Below are 18,180 nucleotides of genomic sequence, written 5' to 3' on the forward strand. Positions count from 1 at the left end.
TCCCTTTCAAAAGTGGGAATATGACAGATGAAGGAAAACAGCAGTTTGTCTCAAGAAAAATCAGAGACTTTCTTGGTGAAAGTTAAAGATGTCCACATATTTAAACATGTTTAGGAAACAGGGCCTGTACAAAATATCAGGTCTACTCTTAACACTGGTTCCATAGTATCTGAAATAATTTCTTTCTTTTTTTTAATAACCTTTGTTTCAATCTTTATTCCCAGGTTTCTTAAGCTTAATTAGCTACAAAGAACAAAATGTGTATAAGCAAAAACTGAAAAGAGCTGCAATGTCCAATGGGCTCGGGCTTAAAAATATTAGAGATCTAAATTTTATCAGATTCATAAACAAAACAATTTTTAAAAGCAGTCATAATATAAAATAGCAGCTCCCAGTAACTTCTTCAAGTTTATCTTCTTCAGAAGTTGATCAGTTCACTTTGTCTCATTCTTAGAAGCTTCATCAAAAATTCTCCACAAGATCTAGAATTCCATCATCATCATCCTCTTCAGTAGCAAGTGGTGCTTTTCCATCCACAGATTGTTTGGGCAGAGCTTTAGCCAGTCTCCTTAAACTAGTAAGACAGTCTGCACCAAATTAGTTTAAGATGCTGGGTAGCATTTCTGTAGTTTTGTCTTCTTTGTCTCAGCATGGCCTGTAATGGTGAAAGTGTTTGCTGCCAGAGACACCTGAACTTTAGAGTTGTTAAAGTGGATCACTGTTCCTTGGTTTGTAAACATATTCACCTCTTCAATACCAGAGATAATGTTTATCCCTAACTTCTTTAAGGAGAATTGAAGTTTTGTTTTTGTTTTTTGGTTTTTGTCTTTTTTTTTTTTAATCATCTGTGGTAGCTGTTCTATAAACCACCTTCTTTCTGCAAGCAGTTCTTTTCCCACCAATGCTCAATTGTGCCTGCAGTTTGGCGAATTTTTCCTGGTTCATGATAGTTTCTTTCATCTTGTAAGGGCAGAAATAGGACCCCTTGGTGGACTAGGGTTGGTGCTCAGGGGGTCTCAGGCAGACCAGCTGAGATTAGGCACACACTCCTGAGGATGCAAGATGACAAGCTACCTGAAGACTTTTCTGTTCTACATATATCTTTATGTGATAACTCACATAATACAAAACACTATACTTTGGATTAACATCTGGCCTTTACTTCATGTGTCCTGGAACAACCAAGAAAAGAACAAATAGTACTCCCTAAAGCAGTATTGAAGAAAAAGCTGGGAGAGAATAAGAAACTATCTCAAAATCTGAAAATTCAACTAACTTTCAAAAAATTATGGGCACATAATATTCTTTAAAATTCACCTGAATGCAAAAAAAACAATTTATAGTTTTTTAATCACATACAAATATTAGATTCAAATGGGACATGTGCATATGTGTTTAAAAACACTCATATTGGGCTTCATAGCCTTTTAGCAATTACAGTAGTGGAGTGAACAAGAGGATTAGTGATGTATTATTTTAATGATATAATTAAATTTGTTAATATGAGTGTGTATATGAATTCTATAACAAAGACTGAAACTTGGCTAAATAGTTACAATTAAACCGGGTCAACAGAAGACAGTTTTTATGCCTTTTATGCACAGAAAGCAGTGCATAACAGAGTGACTGTTATCACCAGCTTTTTAGTTGCTGTGACCAAAGGACCTGACCAAAACAATTACAGGAGCCAAAGTTTATTTGGGAACTCACAGTTCTAGAGGTCTCAGTTCATAGATAACCAACTCCATTCCTCAGGGTCTGAGGTGAGGCAGGATGTCATGGTGGAAGAATGTGTCAGAGGAAAAAATCTGGGAACATGGTACCCAAGAATCAGAGAGAGAGCTCCATTCAACAAGGACAAAATACACACCCCAAAGGCACACCCCCTGGAACCCCATCTTCCAGCCATGTCCTCCAGTCCTCCCTGCCTACAGTAACCATCTAGTTAATCTCCATCAGGGGATTAATGCACTGATTAGGTTAAAGGTCTCATAACCCAATCATTTCACTTCTAAACCTTCTTGCATTGTCTCCCACATGAGCTTTTGGGGGGTATCTCACATATAAACATATAAATTTACATGTCATCTTGATAGAAGTTAAGGTCTTTGTAACACTTATGTCAATCAATTGTTCTATTATTATACTAAAGGCAACAGACATACTATGAAGGATAAAGCAATAAAAGTAGAAAAATAAGTCAGGATATAAAGTAAGCTCCCATTAGAAGGAAATGTATTTAATTAAAATTAGGAATCAAATATTTATTTAATCCTTGTAGACAAGAGGCAGGACTTGTCATTTTATATCTGTTAACTCATTTGAGCTCCTCGGTCCATCTGTGAATTCGATTTATTTTCTCTTATAACCTTGAGACACACCCAAAAGGGCAACTGAAATATTTTGAATGACAGAAAGAAAATAACCATAAAATTCATAAGGAAGCTTGGCACACAGCAACACTACCACAGAGAACATGAAGGGTATCAGTTTCTTATTCAGCCAATTTCTAACTTGTACAAATAGTTCTCACCATTGTTGACCAACTCTAGATTTGGTGGGGGTGGGAGGTTGCTCAGGCAGCAGAGGTAACATTTGGAGCAGGAAAAAACATACTTCCTGCCTCTTCTCTACCAATATTATCATTTTTCTGGGATAAGACTTAAGACATTTACTAAAGCCTTAATAACAAAACTAAGATCCTTAATTAACTGCTCTATTTTTTCTTACAATTTTGGGAGACACAGAGAAAAATTTTCACGTTAGGTTTGATTAAACAAATTGTGCAACTTTTACGATAGACCCCAGGTTCAGTGTAAATTTAGCCTTAAGCCCTGTGACTCCTGAACAGTCAACTCTACAGAGTAAAGACTCTACAGAGTAAGGCTAGCTTGCAGTATACCCTAGTTCCTGTAGCAGGAGAGGCTGGTGTTCAAGTCTAGCTTTTTCTGCTTATCAAAGGGTTTACCTCTGTAAATTAGAACAATAGCACTATTCCATAGGGTGATGTGATAAAATTAAATGAAATGATCTGTGTCAAAAACATGGGAAGAATACATTATAATGTTACCAGTTTGGTTTTCCCATTTTAAGTGATTTAAAGAAATCACCACTGAGCACGTGCACACAAGCGTGCGCGCACTAGAAATCTTGGGGAATAAACTCAATCCAATGCATATTAATAAGTACACTCTTATCTGAAAAAAAAACAACTAATTCTAACCCCATCCTAACTTATTAATTGGATAACTGCAAGTGGCTTAAACTCACCTAGTCTCATTTTTCTCATACTTTCCGGGTTCCTTCTTTTCAAGATTAAAGGAGCTTTGTGACAGAGTAGACCAAAATAAAATAGCTTTTGCCATTATTATTCAGTGTGTCATTATTCAATTTTCACCCAAACATTCCTATTAGAATACTCAAGATTGAATTTGTATCATAAGGAATATTAAAATACATAAAGGATTATTTTTAAGTCTTTTCATGGAATGTTATTACTTTAATAACAATATCTATGATTTAGATAAATAAATTTAATAAATTGGAGAGACAAATTATTTTTTATTTGCCAAATTATTGTTATTTGGTGAGCCATGTGGCCTTTTCTCTTGAGTAATACTGTTATAAGTGTTACCTAATGATAACAAAAAGAATCATGATGTTAAAAGTATTTAGGAAAATGCTTGTTGTCACACATTGACACATGGAGAGAGAAACCTTTCTGATACTTTTTAATGATGCAAATAAAAGAATCATTTTTCCTTTTGAGTCCCACTCAGACATGAGCATATCTGAAAGCATGGTAGATGCACTTTTCACCTGGACTGCAGAATAACAATGACTTATTTGACCACAGAGAATATAAAATCACTAGTATATTGTTTTGGCTATTTCAGAAAGAACCAAGAAGGCTTCAATGAACTCCAGCATTGATAGATTTTTAAATCGACAGCTGGTTAACATTATCAGAATGAATCATGGAAGACAAGTGACAGCTGGATCGGAGCCAGAGTGGCCAAGAGATACCAAAGATAATTTCTGTGTTTTTAAGCGAGACTTTTTTCAGTGCCTCTGACCTTGTGCTACATACGTCTTAATTAAGGCGACAGGTAGTGTGATAAAAAACAAAGTACAATTATAGTTTAAACCCAAAGGATCTGAACAAATACAAATGTCTTAAAGGTGGTATATTTTCCAACCAGAGTAAGGCATCTACTCTGCTCAAGAGCTCTTGACTAAATGCTGAACCTGTATCGTATTCTACTTAAAAACTGTTTAATATTTTTTTAATAAGGAATAAACTGTATCTGTTTTTGTAGTCAAGTTAAAACAAGACTCTTACCGATAAATGAGAGAGGTAAAGCCACAACAATCTTTACAGCTTTAAAACCAGTAAAAAAAAAAAAAAACTGTTTTATGCTTCTCAGCCTAGACAACAAAGTTATGAGAGTTTTTTCCCTTCAAATTTAGTGTAAATGTCTCCACCTGACATAGACAAAGCCTCACTATCAAACAGGTGCTGCTGCTGATGTTCAACACCTGTGGTTTCATAGCCACCAACAAAGGAATACAGAAACTTCTGCTACCTACACACCTGTCAGATGGGTGGACGCCTGTAACCTTCTTCTCTTGATGGATCTCCACAAGACAGAAATGGAAAAGAGCGCTCTTCAAAGGGTGGCTCAAAGAACAGGCAGGCAAAACTGTTCTGTTCTACAAAGTTTAAATCCTCATCATAGAGTATAACTGGCAATAGGCTGGGAAGGAGATTTACATTAATAGAAACAAAGGACTTGCAATTGCTCCTAAACAAATAGACCAAAAAAAGAAAAGAGGCAGATTACTAAAAACACCAAAAGAAATTGAATTTTTTTTGAGCAAACTAAACTTATGACACTTCAGAGTATGTCTGGTATCTAACTTTTATTACTAAAAAAATGTAGTATATTTATACTAAGTATAAATACAGCAAATATGTATTTTTGAAAAGAACATTTTTGAAAGATAAGCATAATGTGTACAGAGATTAAACATTTCCGTACCTAATTTAGTGCCTGTGCATTCATACTCTTTTAAAAATAATACTCAATTGTTTTAATCCTCTTTTTTAAGTGCTGAATTGATAAATAGGCAAGTCATTAAGAAATGAACAGACAGAGCATCTATTTGGGAAATATTTAATCAAGCAAACTATTTAAAATATGAGAAAATAAAAACCCTAATAATATTTCAACCTGAAGTATCATAATATAGATAAACCAAAATATTTCCCTTAATGGCACCATGTAAAATAAATAGTTATATAAAAGGCATTACATTGGGCTGGGGATGTGGCTCAAGCGGTAGCGCGCTCGCCTGGCATGTGTGCCGCCCGGGTTCGATCCTCAGCACCACATACAAACAAAGATGTTGTGTCTGCCGAAAACTAAAAAAAATAAATATTAAAAAAATTCTTTCTCTCTCTCTATCTTTAAAAAATGAAATAAATAAAAGGCATTACATCATTGGGACTCTGCATATTAATGCAATTAGGACCTATTTACATTTAAAAATATTTCCAAACACTGGACAAAGTTCATACATTATCAAAAAGATGCCTTTAAAACCTCTTAATTGATAATAAAAATTATTTTTTAAATTTTTAGATCATTATAATTAAACATAGTATTTGGTTTCATTTTAACAAAATTATACATGCAAAGAATTTTATTTCATTCCCCATTTCCCCCTCCCCATTCCCTTACCATTCCATCCTCCCTCTCATTTTTAATAACTACATATAGTATATCTAAATGGCTTTTACAAAACAAGATTTTTGTTATTCTTTAATTATTAATATTTTGGGCACACAGGAGTCATTTCACTAATAAAAGTGGGGATATTCAAGTACAACACTGATTTGTAACAGCAATTTGTTTCAAGGCTTGAGGGGGAAAACTCAAAGGTTGTGGGTATTTCAAGTTTTAGATGTGGGTAGGAGCAGAATCCTTTGGAGTTTCTGGAAGATGAAAGAATGAGCAACTTTCTTTCATGCTCTTTTTTCCACCAAACAGAACAGATTTGTGAAGCTACCATCTAGCCAAATACCATTCTAAGCTTTGGAACTCTTCCCAAAATTGAGTGGTTAATTTTTTTAATTCAAATTGTGATTTAGTCATTTGTGTGATAGCATAATTCAAGGGAACAAGTCCACATTCCAAGACAAAGCATCATTATAACAACCCATATTTCAGTGGTCACCCTTCTCACCCATGATTGAACTTTGGCAGTAGTTAAAATTCAAATTGGTTTGTCGACTACCTATAAACGAAGCTAAAAGGTGCTGATAGTGTGAAGCTAAGGTCTGCATAAGCTAATAGGTTTTAGTGTCTGAAACTTTTGATAATCTGGCTTTAAGTGTCATGGGTCTTTCAAGGTGGATTCCATCTGTCCTATAAAGTTATGTATGGAAACATAATGCATCCCTTTGATCTCCTTTGTAAAGACCCTATGAAGTCAAAAAAATGCCCCCATTTAACTCAACAGCCAGATCCCCAACCTGTTGACATGTAAGATTTTAACACTTCTAAGTGTTTGTAAACAGTAAGTGAGCTACATGTTGAAAGGATCTCAGTAAAGAGGGGCAGAGATGGGCTGAGTATTGGCACAGGTATAAGCTGTACTATGGATATTTTATACCAAAAGAAAAGAGCACAGCTAAAACTAGGATTAGTTCTTTAAATGTCCATCCATATAAATCCCCCAATTTATTTTTAAATAAAGCATTTATTTAAAAATGTTTCATATATTTGATTTCCAAATCACCATGTTGGTGGGCAAAAATATTCCAACATAGATGCATACCATAATGAAGAACTTTATAAGATATTATGTGTGTGTAAATTGATGTGTGCATTTATTTCTATGTGTGTATATTGATTTGCAATACTAATGAATTTGTGTGCATGCATGTACAGAGTGTACTCAGGAGAGGTGTGACAGTGTGCAGGGAAAATTGCATTGATTTTTGCAGTCAGGAAAATCCAAGTCCAAATATTGGCTCTATAATAACCTTGAACATTTTTCTTATCTTTCGATATGAATAGGTACAAATAGCAGCTTCACTGACTTTTCAGATTGGCACCAGTCATATGAACACTTAGCAAATAGTAACAACCAACAAATACTATATACCTTTTCCTTCCCCCATCATCATCATGTCCAAACATAGATCCAAATTTATATTCAATTTTAGAATTCACTTAGTCTCCTGCTTCAGCATTAAATTTATCTTCATGCTCTTGAATCAATGGACACAGATTCAGTAAATGCTTTTTGCATAGCAAGGAAATCTGCAATTCCCTGTTGACATATCATTTAACGGGGCAAAAATCATGTCTATCCTTCAACACTCAGGTCAGGTGTCATCTCCTTTGTGAAGATTCCCACAGCCCTTCTCAAATATCAGTAAGTAACTGTTCTCCCGAATCTTAGTTCAAGCTATTATCCTAGTACTTATTAAATAGCATCATGATTATTTCTTGTCCTATCTGCTTCCTCTTAGAGAAGTTGAGTTCCATGAAGCAGGATCCATGTCTTATTCTTCCTTATACTTGAGCATGTAACTCAGAGCTGGGAGGATATCAAAGACCCAACAAAACAGAAGGAGGAAGGAAAGGAAGTCAGAAGTAACATTTGCCTACCTCTTTCACATCTTGTCTTTGATCACATACTCAGAAATGAATATGATTTTAAAAATAAATAAACAATGGTCATTAACTAGAAGAATCCAATTGATCCAGAAAGGGAAGGATGTCCCTTTCTACTGTGGAAATCAAATATATAATACATTTTAAAATAAATGCTTTATTTAAAAATAAATTGGGGGATTTATATGGATGGACATTTAAAGAACTAATCCTAGCTTTAGCTGTGCTCTTTTCTTTTGGTATAAAATATCCATAGGACAGCTTATACCTATGCCAATACTCAGCCCATCTCTGCCCCTCTTTACTGAGATCCTTTCAACATGTAGCTCACTTACTGTTTACAAACACTTAGAAGTGTTAAAATCTTACATGTCAACAGGTTGGGGATTGCCAATATTGGGAAGATGACTCTTATACTATTTTAGCATCTTCCTCTTTAGCTGCCTCAAAGATCTGCTAATTTTCTAACACCATTTAGCCAAGCATACAACAGATGGCTTTGAGAGCCACACTGTCTCTGTGTGTAAACCTACAAATGTTCTATTCTGTGGCATATGCATCCACATATGATCAATGCTAGGTACTTCAAGCTTGCAAACAGTCCTAGCTGAAGAAATATGCACATCTTGTGAGATGAACTCCTTAGCCTTTTACTTAATTCAAAATTAGTACTCATGTAAAATGGCCAATTTTTAGATGTAGATCCTTTTTACTTTTCACCAGTCTTAATCAGCTTCCTTTCTGGATATAGCTTTTTACAAGACATTTCTACTTACACACACACACACACACACACACACACACACACACTGCACATTTCTCTACCCTGGAGTTTAAAGCCAGAAAGGAAAGAGTGCGCCTTTCTACTGTGGTTGACTTCCTGTTCTTCTCTGAGGACACACAGAGATATGAACAGAACACGTACTAGTGTGCACACGTGCACCCACACATGCAAACCCTATGTATCTATGCACTGAGTGCCACTTTCAGTGGTCTTTCACAATGATTGCCACCAAAGTTATCTGCCTAATGCTCAAATCTGATCATGTCACTTTCATATCAAAAATTCTGCATCACCTGCCAGGCGCGGTGGACCTATAATCCTAGCAGCTTGGGAGGCTGAGACCAGAGGATTGCAAGTTCAAAGCTAGCCTCAGCCAAAGGAAGGCACTAAGCAACTCAGTGAGAACCTGTCTTTAAATAAAATACAAAATAGGGCTGGGATATTGCTCAGGGGTTGAGTGCCCCTGAGTTCAATTCCTGATACCTTCTAAAAAAAGAAATTCTGCATCACCAATAATGAAATCTAAACTAAGTGTACACCTATCATAACCAAACAACTTTCCAGTCATCAACTATGCAATGCTCACTTATCTCTCTACTCCTTTTCAAATATTTTTGCCTTTTCTAAAATGTCATTCTCAGCCTTTTTTACAAAAATTTGCTTTCCTTCTGATTGCAGAACAAATGTTAGCCACTCTAATAAACTTTCCATAACAACACTTTCTCCCCTTTCCCACTATAGAGTCCCATCAGCTTTGCCTCCAGTACACTCTGTGTAGACATATACATCTCGTGTCAAAATACTGAACTATAAATTTTTACATATGCATTTGCCTCATGGGGTTGAATGTTATTTGAGAATAGAAACTGAGTCTTGTTTATCAATTTTATTCTCAAAACCTAAAATGTGGTATTCACCTAATTATTTGTCAACTGAGCAAATTGTTATATGTTTATTGTCCATAAAGCACTTATAGCAACTTTATATGGACATACATGTAATTACAAAGTTTTAAAAAAACACTTTAGGATATAATTTGACTTTAGAGATCGGGATCTGGAAAGTTTTAGCAGATCAGGGTGAGTCAGTCACATACAAAAGGAGGTTTGAAATTATGTCAGGTTATTTCTTTAAGTAAGATCAAGTCAACTTGAAAACAATAGATAGCCTCCTTACTAGCCAAGAATTCATTGAGATAATACAAGAGCAGCCATGGACACACATTTCAATGGAGTACATTTTAACATCAGAGCAATACTCAAATTTCAGAAGTCGGGCAGGAAGACACTGGAGTCAGTTCAAGAGTAGAAGACAAATGGTTCTTCCATTTGTGTGATTTCTGGTCTACTGCCGGCAATGTCAGAAAACCACATCCTCCTCCAACCCTCTGGAAAGCCGGAGCAGCAGCTTTCAGAACAGCGGGAGTACAGGGATGCACAGGAACTAAGGTTGGCACATAAACCATTCACCCCATTTCTGTCTAAGAGGCATTTTCTATGCCATGGAGGCACATCAACCAGCCTAAGAATTGTAAGATTAAATAACTCCCATACTATTATTTTGTCACAAATTGAATATAATAGAGTTTGGTCATTTTTTTTTTTTTTGGTCCCCCATGGCCAGAAACTAATCGGCTGCACTAGGAGGAAAACATGTGTGGATTTCTCTGTGGAAAAAAAAAAAAAAAAGACAGATATTTTAGGTAGCCAAGACATGGGCAAAGGACTTGAGTCTGACTGGTTTGTTACTTCTGAGACTTTACACCTTTATGGACTGGTGAAAAAAAAAATTAAAAAAGTAGAACTAGTCAACTGAGAACACGGAAATCAGAGCATCAAGTCTAGAAGTATTGCTGATATGGAGTCTGAAGCGAACTGCCCTGTGGCTGGATCCTCGGTAGATTTTGAGATTGTTTTACAAATCTCCTCTCTTATTTCCTAACTTTTAAGTTTCTATTGGGTATCAAGATCTTGAGGATAATCATCATCTCTACTTGTCTTCTATTCTTGCTAATAATGTATCAAATCTCTGTGTCTGTGGTTATTGAAGAGTATGTGGTACGGCAAGGGTCCATAAACAGAAAGAAACTACACGTCATCTAGGCCAGACCCTGCTACTTGCCCAAGATCATTATATTCATTAAATGGAACTGCAGCTTTAGTCTTAACCTACCGATCACACTTTCCATACCACCTTGCCAATTGTGCTGCCCCTACCAAAGTAGAAATATCTTATGGTGAAGATTAGTGACGTTCTAAATTATGACAATAAAAGTAGCTCCCAGTTAGTCTACTCTGTCTTCAACCCTTGTTATTTCACATGCGTATTATTCTATGTCACTGGCTTATAGAATGAGGAAGATCATATTTGAAAATCAATTGTGCTCATCACTGAAATCCAGACATGTCTATTTATACTAAAGCTTTTTCTGGCACAAATAAAAAATATAAGTTGTCAATTTTATTTAGTCAACAATATTTTTACTGAACATCCATTGTGTGGTAGGCATTGTGATTAAAAATGAGGATGCAATAATGAGCCAGAGACCTTGTTCCAAGTCTGTAAATTTTAAGAAAGGACACACAGAGAATATGCAAAAATCCATAGTAGGTGAAGTGTTGTGAAAGAAATGCCCAGAGTTTGATTTTAGGTTTGGGAAGGAAGTTGCATTTTAAGTGAAGTAATAAAGAGATATGGGCATTTTGCTACAAGATACGAAGGTTTATAGAGGAATCTTTCTGTTTGGTCTAAAGCTTTCCCTGCTTCTTGGTCACTGGCCAATGCCATTATTCTATATTGGTAAATGAGGAAGGCCCAAAGCTAATTCTAGTTATTGGTGGCCAATTAAATAGTGCTCCTTTTCCTTGTTAAATGTGTGGGTTATTCATTCACTTTTGACTGCCTTATGAAATCCAGACTTTTAACCACATTTCATAGATGAGAATTTGACCAACCCCAACAAGGATAAGCAGATTCTCCAGTATCACAGTTTTTAAATTTTTCTTCCCTTCTCTGCTTCAGAAATGATTTGCATATACTCAACCTTCTTTAATTATTTGTTGGGATGACAGAAAAATTCAATTATGTTCTTACCCAGCCCTTGTTTTGAATTTTTGGCAAAGGCTTATAATAGTCAGTCATGCTCTTGACAGGAAATGGTTCTCATCTCTTTGGGAAGATTAAACACTTTGAAAAATATGAACAATTTGTGGAGGAATAACTGGAGTATTTGTACAGAAGGAATATCTGACATCTATGATTGGCTTTGAATTGTTTAAAGCTATCATATACTTTAAAATGCATGCTGGTGTGAAAACACAATAGGAAAACAGACTACCTGAGTGTGAATTTCATGTAATTGTTTAAAAAGTGTCTAAAAGAAAAAGGTCACAAAAGATGATAATTATTTATAATCTAAGAGTTTTCACTTTGACTTTCATTTTAATTATACCGAGGGAACAATATAATACATAACTCACACTTTTCCAAACATAAAGAACAACCTAAGAAAGTCTGGAAAGCTATCAGATTTGCTAGTTCTTCTGAGAAGGTAACGTGGTTTGGATTTTTTAAAATATAAAATGGTTTAATACTTCATTCCAGAAACGAAGGTAGAACTAACAACATTCTAAAACACAACTTGATTTCCACAAGTAGAGTCAAACCTTTTGAATGACTTAGTTATTCTGCCACTCCTACGAGTGGCAGATTTTCTATGCCCATATCTCTTTATTACTTCACTTAAAATGCAACTTCCTTCCCAAACCTAAAATCAAACTCTGAGCATTTCTTTCACATTACAGATTATTTCTTTCACATTGCAGATTTTTACGGTTTTCTAGGTCAGAGTCCCAGCATGAGACAGAAGATTCTTAGGAGAAAGAATAGGACAAAGCTCCAGCTGGAGAGAGAGAGCTCAGTGGTAGAGCACTTGCCTAGCATGTGCAAGGTCCAGGTTCAAACCCTAGGACTGGAAAAAATATCTATATAGAATAGAGCTTCAGCCCTCCAAGTAGGCAAAATGAATTATAGAAAAGAAGGAACAAGAGGGCCAGGGGCTCTTTCAGAGTTGTCATGTCATTCAAGAGTTACCAATCAAAATCTCAAATGATCGCTCTTTTTTTTTTTTTCATGTACAGATAATTGACAAAAAGAAAAAGAAAACCTAAATTTACCATTCAAGCAAGTGATCATAATTCCAGCAATTTACCCAGTTCAACTAAAAAATTATGTCCAGGAAACTGAAAAGGAGATTATTAGAGACTGGGAAGGGATCTCAGGAAGGAAGAGGGGAACTTAAGGGTGGATTGGGTGGGGGAGGGATATGGTCAAAGTATGTTACATTCATGTGCAAACATACCACAATGAAAACCATTATTCTGTATATCTAATATTCACTAACAAAAATGTTTAAATTATGTCCACACAAATACATACACAGTAATGTTTAATGGCAGCTTTAATCATAGTTCCCAAAATGCAAGCAAATGAGATGTCCTGTGATAGGTGAATGTACTAACAAACTCTAGTATAGTACATCTATACAGTGCAATATTATTCAGTAATGAAAACCCTTCAGTTATGAAGCTACATAAAGATTTTTAAAAATCTAAAATGTATTTTGCCAAATGAAATAAGTCAGTCTGAAAAGGTTGAATACTTTATGACTCCAGCAATATGAAATTTGGGCAAAGAAAAATTATAGACAGCAAAAATGTGGTGTTTCCAGGAGTTCTGGGAAGAGGGGACAGGGATTTATAAATAAAGCTGAGGGAATGTTTAGGGCAGGGAAGCTATTTTGTAAGGGCCATGGATGACATTATGCATTTGTCAAAACCCATAGAACTGTGTAATTCTGAGTGAATCTTAATCCAAACTCTGGAGTGTAGTTAAGACTATTTTAAGTTGTTTAAAAAAGGAGACTAGGGGGAGAGGTGGCGAGAATCTTCGGTACTATCTATTCAATTTGTATGTTAACCTAAAACTGTCCAAATGTACTATCTGTTCAATTCATATGTTAACCTAAAACTGTCCAAATAAATTGTATTATTTTTTTTTAAAAAAAGCTCAAGGATAGTAAATTTATTAAAGTGCAATTAAATAGCTGAGTTTTGTATGGAATTTTATTTGATTTTGCATTTTTATCTAATGCCATTTAAATTGCCAATCACAAAGGGCTAGAAATTTTTCTGTTAATTTTTAAGTATAAACAAGCCAAAAGCTTTAGTATTAATATTTTACTATCATACTTTAAAACATGGTTTGTGCTCTATAAATAAGTGACATTTTACAATCCTACTTCTTAAAAGGGGAAAAATTCAAGATTATGTATGTTCCACACATACACAGTTTAAGTTATACATATATATAAAAAACATATATATACACATATGTATATATAAAATTTTTTCTTAGAAATCACGTAGGACAAGGTAGAAAAACAATTGCCTGGGAGAGAATGACTATAAGAATGAAAGACAGACTGTGAAATGGTCAATATACTGCAAATAACTTTCTAGCCTACAGGAAATTCTTAAATCTGCAGAGCGGACATGACAGATACTGAATCCACAGCAATATATTTTTATGCATTTTAAGTTGTTAGTCTTCATTCAGTTGTTCCAGAATGCTGTTGCATAATCACTCAAGGTCATCAGATAGGTCGGTGCTTCAATATCTTTTTTTTTTAGTTTCTTGTAGATATTTATAACTCATTTGTCATCAGTTCTGTAAAGCTCAATCATGCTTATATTCTTATGAGATATTTCAGGCAAAGTTGGATTCTTACTAAAATCTATTTTGATCTAACATTCTAAAAGTCCAGTCCCAGGTAAGCTGCTTTTGAATACCAGGTGTAGAAAACAAAAATACTATCCTTCACTCTCCTGAGTTGCTTGCAAATTTTCCTTTGGGTTTCACTTTATAGTAAAGAAATCCCCCATTCTTTAGGTCAGTACAAGGTCAAAGCAGAGGTTTATTTTGTAAATAAAAGTGTGAACCTCTAAATGATTTGTTTTATTTTCCTGTGCCAATCTTATTTGAAGTAGAGATAATACATTTGTAATTGATGTAATGTTTTACTGTGCGTCAGCTTGGTGCACTGGGTGCTTCAGAATTCAATAGAACTGTATGCATGCTTCTGCTTGCTTGCATTCAAAGGCCTGGATCAAAACTTACTAGTTAACATTCCCCTCAAGTCTTTGCAACTCTATGACGGTTAGATGTGTTATTGAGGAAAAAACTAACAACTAAAATGAAGGAAAATTATGCAATTTACATTTATCTCATTAGATGGCAGTGCAGTATCCAAAACAAGAGTCTAAGATTTTGTTGAAAGAAATCTCTTAGGAGTCGTTTAAAAATTAAATGTGCTAGAAATAAAAATTTACATGAAATGTGTCTATTATACTTTTTTAATATTTTGTTTTAGTTGTAGTTGGACACAATATCTTTATTTTTTTATTTTTATGTGGTGCTGAGGATTGAAACCAGAGCCCTACATGTGCTAGGAGAGTGCTCTACCACTGGGTCACAACCCCAGCCCCTCTATTATATCGTTAATGTATCCATCTGAACTCAGATATAATTTTTGAAAATAAATTAAACATCATGCAAAATTACACTCATGCTCCTTCGTGAAAAAAAAAATGTATTGAACACCTGCTCTGTGACAGGGGCTATTCTAGATGTTTCAGTTCTCTATGTAAACAAAACAAAGATCTATGTCTGCTGAGACTTTATTTTTCAAGAGAGGAAGGGATTTCAAAAACAATGGAAATAACATATCAATAAGTTGTCTATGACGACTATGGGAAAAATTATATATATAGATGCAGGTAAAGAGGGAATTGGGTGGATTAGGGTCAGAATGTTAATACTACCTAGGGAAATCAATGTAGATTCCAATGAGAAAATTACATTCAACAAGACTGAAAGTAGGTGAGGGAATCTGTGCAGTCAATAACTGGAGAAAGACTGTACAGTCAATAACTGCTGTTACTAAGTATGCAATATTTAAAGCCACAAAACTGGATGAGAGCGTCAGATACGAGTGTGGAAAAAGAAAAGTTATCAAGATCTGTTCATTGGGGAACCCTCCAAAGTGAGTTTGGAGAAACCCAAGTAGATATGTCTGATATCAGTGCAAAAATTAAAATGTCCTGGTAACAGGTGGTGGAAGTGGGATCAAGACAAAGTTTATTATTGTTATTACTAAGATAGGGAAATGACAACATACTCGATTGTCAACTGGAATGATCCAGCAGACAGAAAAACTGATGATGAGAGTGAAGAGAGGAGAATTGCTGGAGCAAAGCCCTTGAGATAGGTGAGAGAGAATGGGATCTAATGCAGGAGGAAAGGGATCAGCCTCAGGTAGGAATCCAAAAAGTTCAAAAGGTAAGAAAGCAGAGTATACAGATAAAGATGTTAATAGATGAAAAGGGTATCTAGAGAGTGAAGAAGTAAATGCACCAGGAACATACAGTAGAATTGTCTGGTATAAAGAGACTGCTTGAAGTTTATGGTAATGATTCTAAAAGTAAATGGTCAATGTGACCACTTGTCTTTCTCCAGCCTCATTCACCTTTGCAGGTAAGGAGAGGGAATAGGCAGATGCTTTAGTCCATCTTCTGTTGCTTTAACAAAATATCTGACACTGGGTTCTTTACGCAGTTTATAGTTTTGGAGGTGGAACCAAAATTGAGCAATCTCCAAAATTTTGCCTCTTGTGACGGCCCTGTCTAAATCACAACATGGTGGAAAAGCCAAAATAGAAATGGCTAAGTGAAGAATCTTCGTAGCAAGCCACTCTTTCAAAAACTAACTCACTCTGGAAGACTAGCAATAATCCCGAGGGTGGCAGCTCCATGACCTGGTTACCTTGCATGAGGAACAACTCTTAAAGAATCCACCACCTTCACACCATCACATTGTGGACCAAGCTTCCAGTATATGAACTTTTGGGAGACACACTCTAACCACATCCAAACCATAGTAAGTAGGTAAGCTGGACTTTACCAAGATTTTCATTTTGGCAAGGGAATACAGGTTCAAAAAAAGCAACAGGGAGCAATGAAGCCAGCATGATTAGCCATAAAATTTCTTAGAAGAGTGAGAACATGAGGATTTGAAGAATATTAAAAGGATGGTAATATGAATGGACTAGAGGATCACTGTGGACAGAACAGTGACAGTGTAAACTAGAAAGATAGGGAATGTGGGTCACCAAGTGGGATACATGGAATTGAGATTACAGAGGGTTATAGTTATTGTAATGGATTGATAAGGGAGCAGTGATTGAAACAGGGTTGGATAATTATATATGTTGTGACTATGGTCTTCATCATTCTGAAAAAAAAATCCTTACTATTTGAAATTCCTCTATTTATGCATAACAAGTAGAACCAACTTCTATATTTTATTCATTCTTCATCTTTTTCAATCTCATCCCAGTGGACTTATTCTCAGTAATAAATTAACTATGACAAAAGAGAAAATTTCAGTTGTGCCATCTTAACTACATTTCCTCTTTCTTTCTAATCTTTCTTAGTTAAATTATGGCTTTGCATCATGATCTTTGATCCATGTAGAATTAGATGACTGGCTGTCTTTAATCACAGCTGTCAATGCCACTCACCAATGTGTATTCAGACATTATTAATGAATGCACAGTGTTACATTTCAACATTCTACAAAAATTATCTATTACTCATTCTTGGAATTCCTTCATATTTATTGTTATTTAGAGTTACTGAAGCTCCAGGAAGTCACATACAATTTTATTGTTTGTTTGTTTGTTTGTTCTCTGTGCAGCCTCTTATTTAAAGATTTCAGAACACAGGGGATCTTTAATTACTATTTGCTTCGCCAAAACACTAATAACCCTCTGATTTTGTAGCTCATTTTAAAATTACTTATTTTCAAAGCAGTTTTATCTACTATTTTGACATCTTTATATGGCTGCAACTTGATTTCCATGCACATAAATTTATTGAAGCTTTGAGGGATGGTTCCTCTTCTCCTCAAGAACATGTTAAGTTTTTCTTCTCCAGTAAAGAAAATATTATTTTCTTTTCCTGATTTTAGTAGCTTTCAGAAACATGAATTTTTTTCTGGAATATAATTAAATATATGTCATAGTAGTTCCCTCTACATATATTACTATAAATTAATTTGGATGGGATGGGGTGTTGGGGCTGCACGAGCTAAGCACATCCCCTTGGCCTTGAGTAATGGAGATATTGAACTGGCACGAACAGTGCACAGCAAATGGGCCTTACCTTCGCTCTGCAAGAAGTGCAGCTCTGGGCTTGGGTGTCACCAAAGGGACTGGGCTACATCCTCCTGTTTCTTGTAACACAATCCTTTGCCTTATTTGGGTGTAATATTCTATTCAATGTCTTTTCCCTAATAAATAAAAGGGGTTCCGGGCACGCTCTCTCTTACCTCCCTTAATCCTCTTGCCCTCCAGCGTGGGAACTGACCCCTGAGGTCATAGAGCCAGCTCTGACCCCGCAAAAGGTATTTCCGTGTTCCTGTGGTCTTTTCGTTGCCAGCCCATTTCATGCGGAGTGACCCTGAATCCATACTCCGCATGGGATGTGGGCAATAATAGGATATTATCCATGGAAAGAAATGTTGTTTTCAAATGGAAAACCGTTCATTTTACCAATATAATTTTGTTTCTTGCTATTTCATGACACTTAT

The 18,180-nt window shown here is 35.4% G+C and overlaps 1 pseudogene; it reads right to left on the minus strand.

The window, feature by feature from the left end:
- Positions 1-388: 388 nt before the first annotated feature.
- Positions 389-960, minus strand: LOC114107294 (transcription factor BTF3-like; annotated as a pseudogene).
- Positions 961-18,180: the final 17,220 nt, after the last annotated feature.

The sequence above is a fragment of the Marmota flaviventris genome, chromosome 3 (genome assembly GCF_047511675.1).
Source record: "Marmota flaviventris isolate mMarFla1 chromosome 3, mMarFla1.hap1, whole genome shotgun sequence".
Classification (NCBI taxonomy): Eukaryota; Metazoa; Chordata; class Mammalia; order Rodentia; family Sciuridae; genus Marmota; species Marmota flaviventris.